This window comes from Podarcis vaucheri (genome assembly GCF_965113315.1).
Source record: "Podarcis vaucheri genome assembly, chromosome: 13".
Lineage (NCBI taxonomy): Eukaryota > Metazoa > Chordata > Lepidosauria > Squamata > Lacertidae > Podarcis > Podarcis vaucheri.
Window position 1 is genome coordinate 39,626,543 of NC_138751.1, and position 8,392 is coordinate 39,634,934.

Consider the following 8,392-nt stretch of genomic DNA (forward strand, 5'->3'; position numbering starts at 1 on the left):
TACCTCGGGTTCCATACGCTTCAGGTTACATACACTTCAGGTTACAGACTCCGCTAACCCAGAAATAGTGCTTCAGGTTAAGAACTTTGCTTCAGGATGAGAACAGAAATTGCGCTGCGGTGGCAGCGGGAGGCCCCATTAGCTAAAGTGGTGCTTCAGGTTCAGAACAGTTTCAGGTTAAGTACAGACCTCCAGAACGAATTAAGTACTTAACCCAAAGTACCACTGTACACAGGATAAAGGACTCTAGCAGCAGCGTACACTGGTCAGTGGTGGAGGAACCCTCTCTGGCACACGGGGTGCGGCAGCCCATACAGACTGCATGTGCCCTCGGCTGCTCTACAGCTGGGGGGAGGCAGGGGCCATCTTGTCACCCCACCAGAGTGGCACCCGGGGCGACCCGCCCCCTCTGCCCCCCACTTCCTACGCCCCTGACAGTGGTACCTCTGGTTACATACTAACTTCATTCCAGATTTCCGTTCTTAACCTGAAACCGTTCTTAACCTGAGGCACCACTTTAGCTAATGGGGCCTCCCACTGCAACTGTGCCGCCGGCACACGATTTCTGTTCTCATCCTGAGGCAAAGTTCTTAACCCGAGGTACTACCGGGTTAGTGGAGTCTGTAATCCAAAGTGTTTGTAACCCGAGGTACCACGGTACTACATTAGCAACCAGAGGAGCTTCCAAACCAGGGGCACCCCTAGCCATGCTCTGCGTTGTAAGTTACACACAAAATTGCGACTGGCTTTCCACAAATTGGTGGGTAGGGCTCTTTGGATGTGTGCGAGCATCCCACTGTTTAACCACACCAGTGAGTATAGCAGATCCATATGATCGGAGAAGGGCAATGTACCTAAGCATGCTGATAAAAATGGCACGCTCATCTTTTAAAATCATTTTTTTAAAAAAAAATAAAAACAAAACAGTGCTAAAATGGGTGTTGCCCGCATTTCTTTTATTTATTTACTTTTTAAACATTAAAATATCTTCACAATAGTACGGATTTGTGGATGATCCTAGGTTTGGCTCATTTCTTTGCAAAAGGCTGGAAGCGATTTGCCAAGGGCTGGGAGCGTACGTCCCCCAACAGTCTTCTGTTTTGCAAATGAATTAAACTAACCTGCAATCACGCAATTCAGCATGATTGCACAATTTTTTTAAAAAATGATTTATTTAAAATATAGGTGAAAAGGCATTTCGGTGCACAGTTGGAAAATGGTTTTGTTTTTGTTTTGAGAGGTAGAAAAGGGAAGGGAAATAACACACTGCTAGAATGGAAAGGAGAAGCCAAGGTGCACCAAAACGCAGAGGTGTAGCGACAGGGCCTGAAATGTGGCTACCAACAAAACCTCCTCGAAAACTGAGAACCAAGATCTGCTGATAATGTGCTGCTGCTTTGTTCTTCCCAGAACAAAATAAAAAAAAAGTCACATTTGGGGAACTCCCAAAAGAAGCAGATATACTTAGGAACACAACGAATGGGTGAAGATGGCAACATGGAAATGCCCTGGAATAAAAGTGAGTGGAGAAAAATCTGTCAGTTCCAGAGTAAACACCTAGTTTGGAATTAGCCCAGGAGACACATACATGAGCCCCAGCAGCTGCGATGCAGGAATGCTATGGAAAAGCTTCAGAGCATCTCAACTGGCAAGAGGGAAGGTCAGTCCCGGAATGTTGTTAAACAGTCCAGCTGGTGCAAAGGAAGCGAAACAGTCAGCTTGGCTGGGAAACGCATTCTTCCTCCAAAGGAAATTTACACAGGTGAATTACAAAGGGTTGTGTGCTGTTGGGAAATAAGGAGACTGAGGGCTGGGAAAGCCGAATGTGAAGGATTTGCAGAGAAAACCCTGCTTGCCTTTCTTGAGATGGGGACCCATCAAGGAGATTTACTGTCTTAAGGCAATTTTTTAAAAATGTGGTATAAACACCAACAATTGGGAAGCACTTGCCTGCGAGTGCTCCAACTGGAGAACAGCCTTTACCATAGGTGTCATGGGCTTTGAAGACGCTCGAAATCAGGATGAAAGGGAGAAACGTGCTAAGAGGAAGGAACGCTTGGCAAACCCTCACCGTGATCAACTCCTGCCAGGAAACCAATGTCCCCACTGTGAAAGGATGTGTGGATCCAGAACTGGCCTCCACAGTCACTTACGGACTCACTGTTAAAACCATGTTTATGGAAAACAATCTTACTTGGCTATGAGCGATCACCAAAGAACTAACCCAATTGCAACCAGGGCTGGATCTAGACACATTCAAAAAGCATTTCAGGAAAACGCGTTGTAAGCTTCATTATGGGAAATCACGTTGGCGAAAGACAGGACTCCACAGCGCCGTCTGGTGTCACAGTGTTATAACGCATATAAAACACTTTTTCTTTACTTATGTAGCTGAGTCCCAGTGAAGGAGTCAACCAGACTGCAGAGCTCATCACCTGATGCTTTCCTGATGACTCTTCTGCAATCTCATTGCCCACCACTGCCTTAGGCAGAACTTTAGGACAAGGCTCTCCATATTTCATTAACAGGGAGCTATTGTGGTTTACTGAAAAAAGCATCAAACGATGTAGGACACCAAAGTTCCAGTTCTTGCTCAGGCAAAACCTCAGACCGGTCCCTCTCTCCCTCAGCCTTATACTTAATGTCTCAAGTGAAACAATAAGAGGAGAAACTACTTGTGTTTTTCCATAGCCATGTGGGCTAGAAACCTTTGAAGGTTTTTGTCAGGGAACTGCCATCAGAGGGAAGAGGAGAGGAAAGTTGCTCCAGTGATGCAGGGGAGGGAACTAGCAAGGAGAGAGAGAGAGAGCTTCCACGGGGGAAAGAAATCCAGGGGACACCAGGGAGAAAGGGGAAGCTGAGAGTAAGGCGGAGGCTCGGCTCCGAGACTCTTCCAGTGAAATCAGCGGAGAGAGCACAGGACCGCCGCTTGGCACGCCCATGCTGCGCAGAAGGCTTCCACGCCGGGAATCTAGGCGGAGACTTGGAGTCAAACAACTCCTATGTTGGCGCAAATTTAGGTCCCGCCCACTGACGGCTTCTGCCAGTGACTAAGACAGTCGCGTTTCAAGGGCTGTCAAACCAGGGAATGTTTTAGGTATACGGCTAGCTTGGAGCAGTTTGCAGTTTAAGCACAAGGAACCCCAATTCCCATTACAGTTTTATTTCTTTAAATATCAATATCTCCCACCTTTGGGCCCAGAAGATTCCTAGCAGTAACCATACCCTCCAACATTTCTCCAATGAAAATAGGGACATCCTATGCCATAATTTTATTATTTCTACCCCGCCCGTCTGACAGCCACTCTGGGCTGCTTCCAACATTTATAAAACATAATAAAGCATTAAACATTTTTTAAAAACCTTCCTTATACAGGGCTGCCTTCAATGTCTTCTAAAGGTTGTCTAGTTACTTATCTCCTCCGCTTGGGGGTCAGATAACTTCATACACTCCAATATTTCTCTGATGAAAATAGAGATGACCTAAGAGATCAGAAACCAAGACGGCTTCTGTAAATCTGGGACTGTCCCTTGGAAACAGGGACGCTTGGAGGGTCTGCAAAATCAATTTTAAAAGGCTGAAGAAAATGTTGAATTAATGGAAAACTGAGGTGGCAGCAAAAGTAACAATAGGAGTCAGTCAGGTCTACATGCACAGTGAAATAAAGTAGTCTTCATCAGGCACAAAAACCCCTCTATTAGAGAGGGATGATGATGAGAAGTAACTTTAGGAGCAAGGAGTTCCCTGTTCGTGCACATGTCATATTCCCTAAAGGTGCAATCATGCCAGTATTACTTTGCTGCCTATAGCTTTTAAGCCTGTGTCTATACAGTGGTACCTCAGGTTACATATGCTTCAGGTTACAGACTCTGCTAACCCAGAAATAGTGCTTCAGGTTAAGAACTTTGCTTCAGGATGAGAACAAAAATCGTGCTCCGGCGGCACGGTGGCAGCAGGAGGCCCCATTAGCTAAAGTGATACCTCAGGTTAAGAACAGTTTCAGGTTAAGAACGGACCTCCGGAACAAATTACCGTATTTTTTGCTCTATAAGACTCACTTTTTCCCTCCTAAAAAGTAAAGGGAAATGTGTGTGCGTCTTATGGAGCGAATGCAGGCTGCACAGCTATCCCAGAAGCCAGAACAGCAAGAGGGATCGCTGCTTTCGCTGCGCAGCGATCCCTCTTGCTGTTCTGGCTTCTGGGATTCAGAATTTTTTTTTTCTTGTTTTCCTCCTCCAAAAACTAGGTGTGTCTTATGGTCTGGTGCGTCTTATAGAACGAAAAATACGGTGAGTACTTAACCCGAGGTACCACTGTATAGCTTAATCAGAGAGAAGGATTTGAGGGCTAGACAGAGCCCGCCTCGGTGCAGGAAGTTAAAATCATTCAGCAGCCTTTTGCTGCCCCTTCTAAACCTGCAATTTGAACATTTGGAGCAAAGTGACTGCTCTGGTAAGCACAGCAGCACCTCCAGAAAACTCCATCTGTTTGTTGTTTTCTGCCTGTTTAAGCTGATGAGATCATGGTTTCATGAGGCCAGGAAAAGACAATTAGCATCTTTGAGGAGCCGGCAGCCAGGGCAAGGGAGGCTGGCTCTCTGAGCCGCACCTGTTTGTCCTCTGGCCTCCCCTCCAGTGGTGCTGTGGGAATACTGGGCAACATCTGGAGACAGTTGTTGTGGGCATGGGCTGGGAGCAAGAAGGGAGACTAGAGCTCCCCCTGGTGGCGGAAGGGTCAAGGGCGGGCAGGACAGGCTAGGAGGAAGCAACTCCCAGATGCATTGCTGCAGTTGGGAGAGAGAAAAGAAGGCGACAAAACCAGTTCAGGCACCTGCAAACACTTTGCAGATTATTATTATTATTAATAATAATAATAATACCACCTCGCCCATCTGGCTGGGCTTCCCCAGCCACTCTGGGCAGCTTCCAACAGAGGACTAAAAACAGAATAAAACATCAAACATTGAAAACTTCCCTAAACAGGGCTGCCTTCAGATGTCTTCTAAAAGCCAGACAGTTGTTTATTTCCTTGACATCTGATGGGAGGGCGTTCCACAGGGCCGGCGCCACCACCGAGAAGGCCCTCTACCTGGTTCCCTGTAACTTGGCTTCTCGCAGTAAAGGAACCGCCAGAAGGCCCTCGGCGCTGGACCTCAGTATCCGGGCTGAATGATGGGGGTGGAGATGCTCCTTCAGGTATACAGGACCATGGCCATTTAGGGCTTTAAAGGTCAGCACCAACACTTTGAATTGTGCTCGGAAACTTACTGGGAGCCACATGCATCCACCCACTTGCTCGCCCAGGCTGCAAATGGGAACATGCTTATAATGCCCCGGTTCTCATAGCAATGACCAATACCTCCTCTCTCTCCCATCATCCCTGACCATTGGCCAGGATTTCAGTCAATGGGAGCTGTGGTCCAACCACATCTAGAATGCACCAAGCTGGTGAATGCTGAACAATGTTTTACGCCACTACAGGCTGTCCTGGGCCTTTTTCAAAGCCAAGAGCTTCACAGTTTTCTGGATCAAGATGAGCTTGCAAAACACAAGTGTCCTTAAAATGTGTTATCAACCGTTCCAAAATAAGCCTCAGTGGTTGCAGACCCTCTAAGTGTCCCTCCGTATTTCCCAGGGACAGTCGCATATTTACAGAAAATGTCCTGATTTCTGATTTGATCCCAGAATGTCTCGCTTTTCGTTAAGGCATTCCTATTTTCATTAGTGAAATGCTGGCGGGTATGGAGTTATTTAGGGACGCGGGTGGCGCTGTGGGTTAAACCACAGAGCCTAGGGCTTGCCAATCAGAAGGTCAGCGGTTCGAATCCCCGCCATGGGGTGAGCTCCCGTTGCTTGGTCCCTGCTCCTGCCCACCTAGCAGTTCGAAAGCACGTCAAAGTGCAAGTAGATAAATAGGTAAGGAAGGAAGGTAGGAAGGTACCTTACCGGCAGGAAGGTAAACGGTGTTTCCGTGCGCTGCTCTGGTTTGCCAGAAGCGGCTTAGTCATGCTGGCCACATGACCCGGAAGCTGTACGCCGGCTCCCTCGGCCAGTAAAGCGAGATGAGCGCCGCAACCCCAGAGTCGGCCATGACTGGACCTAATGGTCAGGGGTCCCTTTACTTTTATGGAGTTATGTGACCCCCGAGGCATGGAGATAAGTAACTAGACAACCTTCAGAAGACATCTGAAGGCAGCCCTGTATAAGGAAGTTTTGTAATGTTTAATGTTTTATTGTATATGTTGGAAGTGGCCTCGAGTGCCTGGGGCAGCCCAGTCAGATGGGCGATGTATTATTATTATTATTATTATTATTATTATTATTATTATTATTATTACTGGATAAATATTGGAGGTATGCATCACTGATCCTAATTACCCCCTTCTCTGCCCACCCTCCACAGCTAACATCCTTTACATTTTTTTTAAAAAAACGTGCTCATGAAATGCAAATATGCATTTTAACGCCAAGTCTAGTCTGGCCATGGGATCCATGCTTTTTCAAGGGAAGTGCTGACAGGAGCACTTAAGAGAGGATTATAGCTCAGCAGCCGAGCGCATGCCTTGCATGCAAAAAAGTCCCAGGTTCGGTGTCTCCCCGCACACCCCCTAGAATCTTGAAGCAGGAGATCTGCATCGTACTGTGGTTCTGGGGGTTTGAGGCAGCTGTGTCGTACCCGGCCCTAAACAAGGATGCCAGGAATTGGATTGGGGAACTTCTGCATGCAAAGCATGTGCTCTGTTGCCGAACTCTAGACCTTCCCTAAGAAGTGTGATACAGGGCTGAACAGCTGATGCAGGCACTACTCTGGCACGGAATGGGAATCACCCTGCACCTTTAATGTGGTGCAGACACAGCTTTATAGGTCTCAGTGGGCCCATTTTTCAGATACCTGTCCCTGGCAATTCAATGCTCCTCATTATCCTTAGGGTTTCTTTATGCCTCTTGGGGTTGCCTTGTTAAAAAATCTTCTCGTGTGCTTTGTGAGCACTGTTGTTCAGAGTCTTGCTCCTTCCCCTGGGTCTGTTTCAGTTAAGGAACCACTAGCCCAATCCTGTGCATCTCTCTTATCAGAATCAGAGGGGGCCTCTGGAGGGCCCCTCGTCCCCACGGCCCTCAAGCTCAAAGGCGGCCCTCAAAATTGATAAGCTTCACAACTTGTTTTTTCAGCTTGGAGCTGCCAATTTCAGCAAGGGAGCGGTGTGATTTGGCGAAACACATCATTCCTTTGTGAACCGATATAGATTTTGTCCTACAAGAGCATTTAAAACCTTCATAAATATTAATAAAAACTTATCTGTTCTGAGGGCACAAGATTAGACTGTGATGAACATGTCTTCCAAGCTGATTATATAAGCAAACCACTTGCTCTCTCTTTCTGGTGCCTTTATTTTGTTTGCTCGGGTAGCAATTTTTAATTTTTGCCATGGCTAGGGGCCTCAAAAGCTAGAAGTTGATCTGTGGCCCCTGTGGATCTTGGAGAGGGCCCGTTTAGAGGGAAGCCCCATTGTATCGCATGGGACATACTCCCAGGTCAGTGCATATAGGATTCAAGGGGGACCTGTGACTTGGCAAAAGACACTGGACTACAACTCTCATCATCCCTGGCCATTGGCTAAGTTGGCTGGGGCCAATGGGAGTTGGAGTACAAAAGGTAAAGGTAAAAGGTAAAGGACCCCTGAACGGTTAAATCTAGTCAAAGGCGACTATGGGGTTGTAGCGCTCATCTCGCTTTCAGGCCGAGGGAGCTGGCATTTGTCTGCAAACAGCTTCCCGGGTCATGAGACCAGCATGACTAAACCGCTTCTGGCACAACGGGACACCGTGATGGGAAGCAGAGCGCGCGGAAACGCCGTTTGCCTTCCTGCTGCAGTGGTACCTATTTGTCTACTTGAGCCAGTTACCTATGGGAAGACCACAAGCAGGACCCAAGTGAATACTCTGCAATATTTCTCCGATGAAAATAGGGATGCCCTATCCTATTATTCTCCTGCCAACCTACCATTTTGAAAGCACGTCAAAGTGCAAGTAGATAAATAGGTACCACTCTGGCGGGAAGGTAAACAGCGTTTCCATGCGCTGCTCTGGTTCGCCAGAAGCAGCTTAGTCATGCTGGCCACATGACCCAGAAGCTGAACGCCGGCTCCCTCGGCCAATAAAGCGAGATGAGCACCGCAACCCCAGAGTCGTTCGTGACTGGACCTAATGGTCAGGGGTCCCTTTAACATTACCTGTCCTATTATTATTATTCCCTGCCCATTTGACTAGGTTGCCCCAGCCATTCTGGGTGGTTTCCAACATATATAAAAACTTAAACATAAAAACCTCCCCTATACAGCCTTCAGATATCTTCTAAAGGTTGTGTAGTTACTTATCTCCTTGGCTCGGGAGG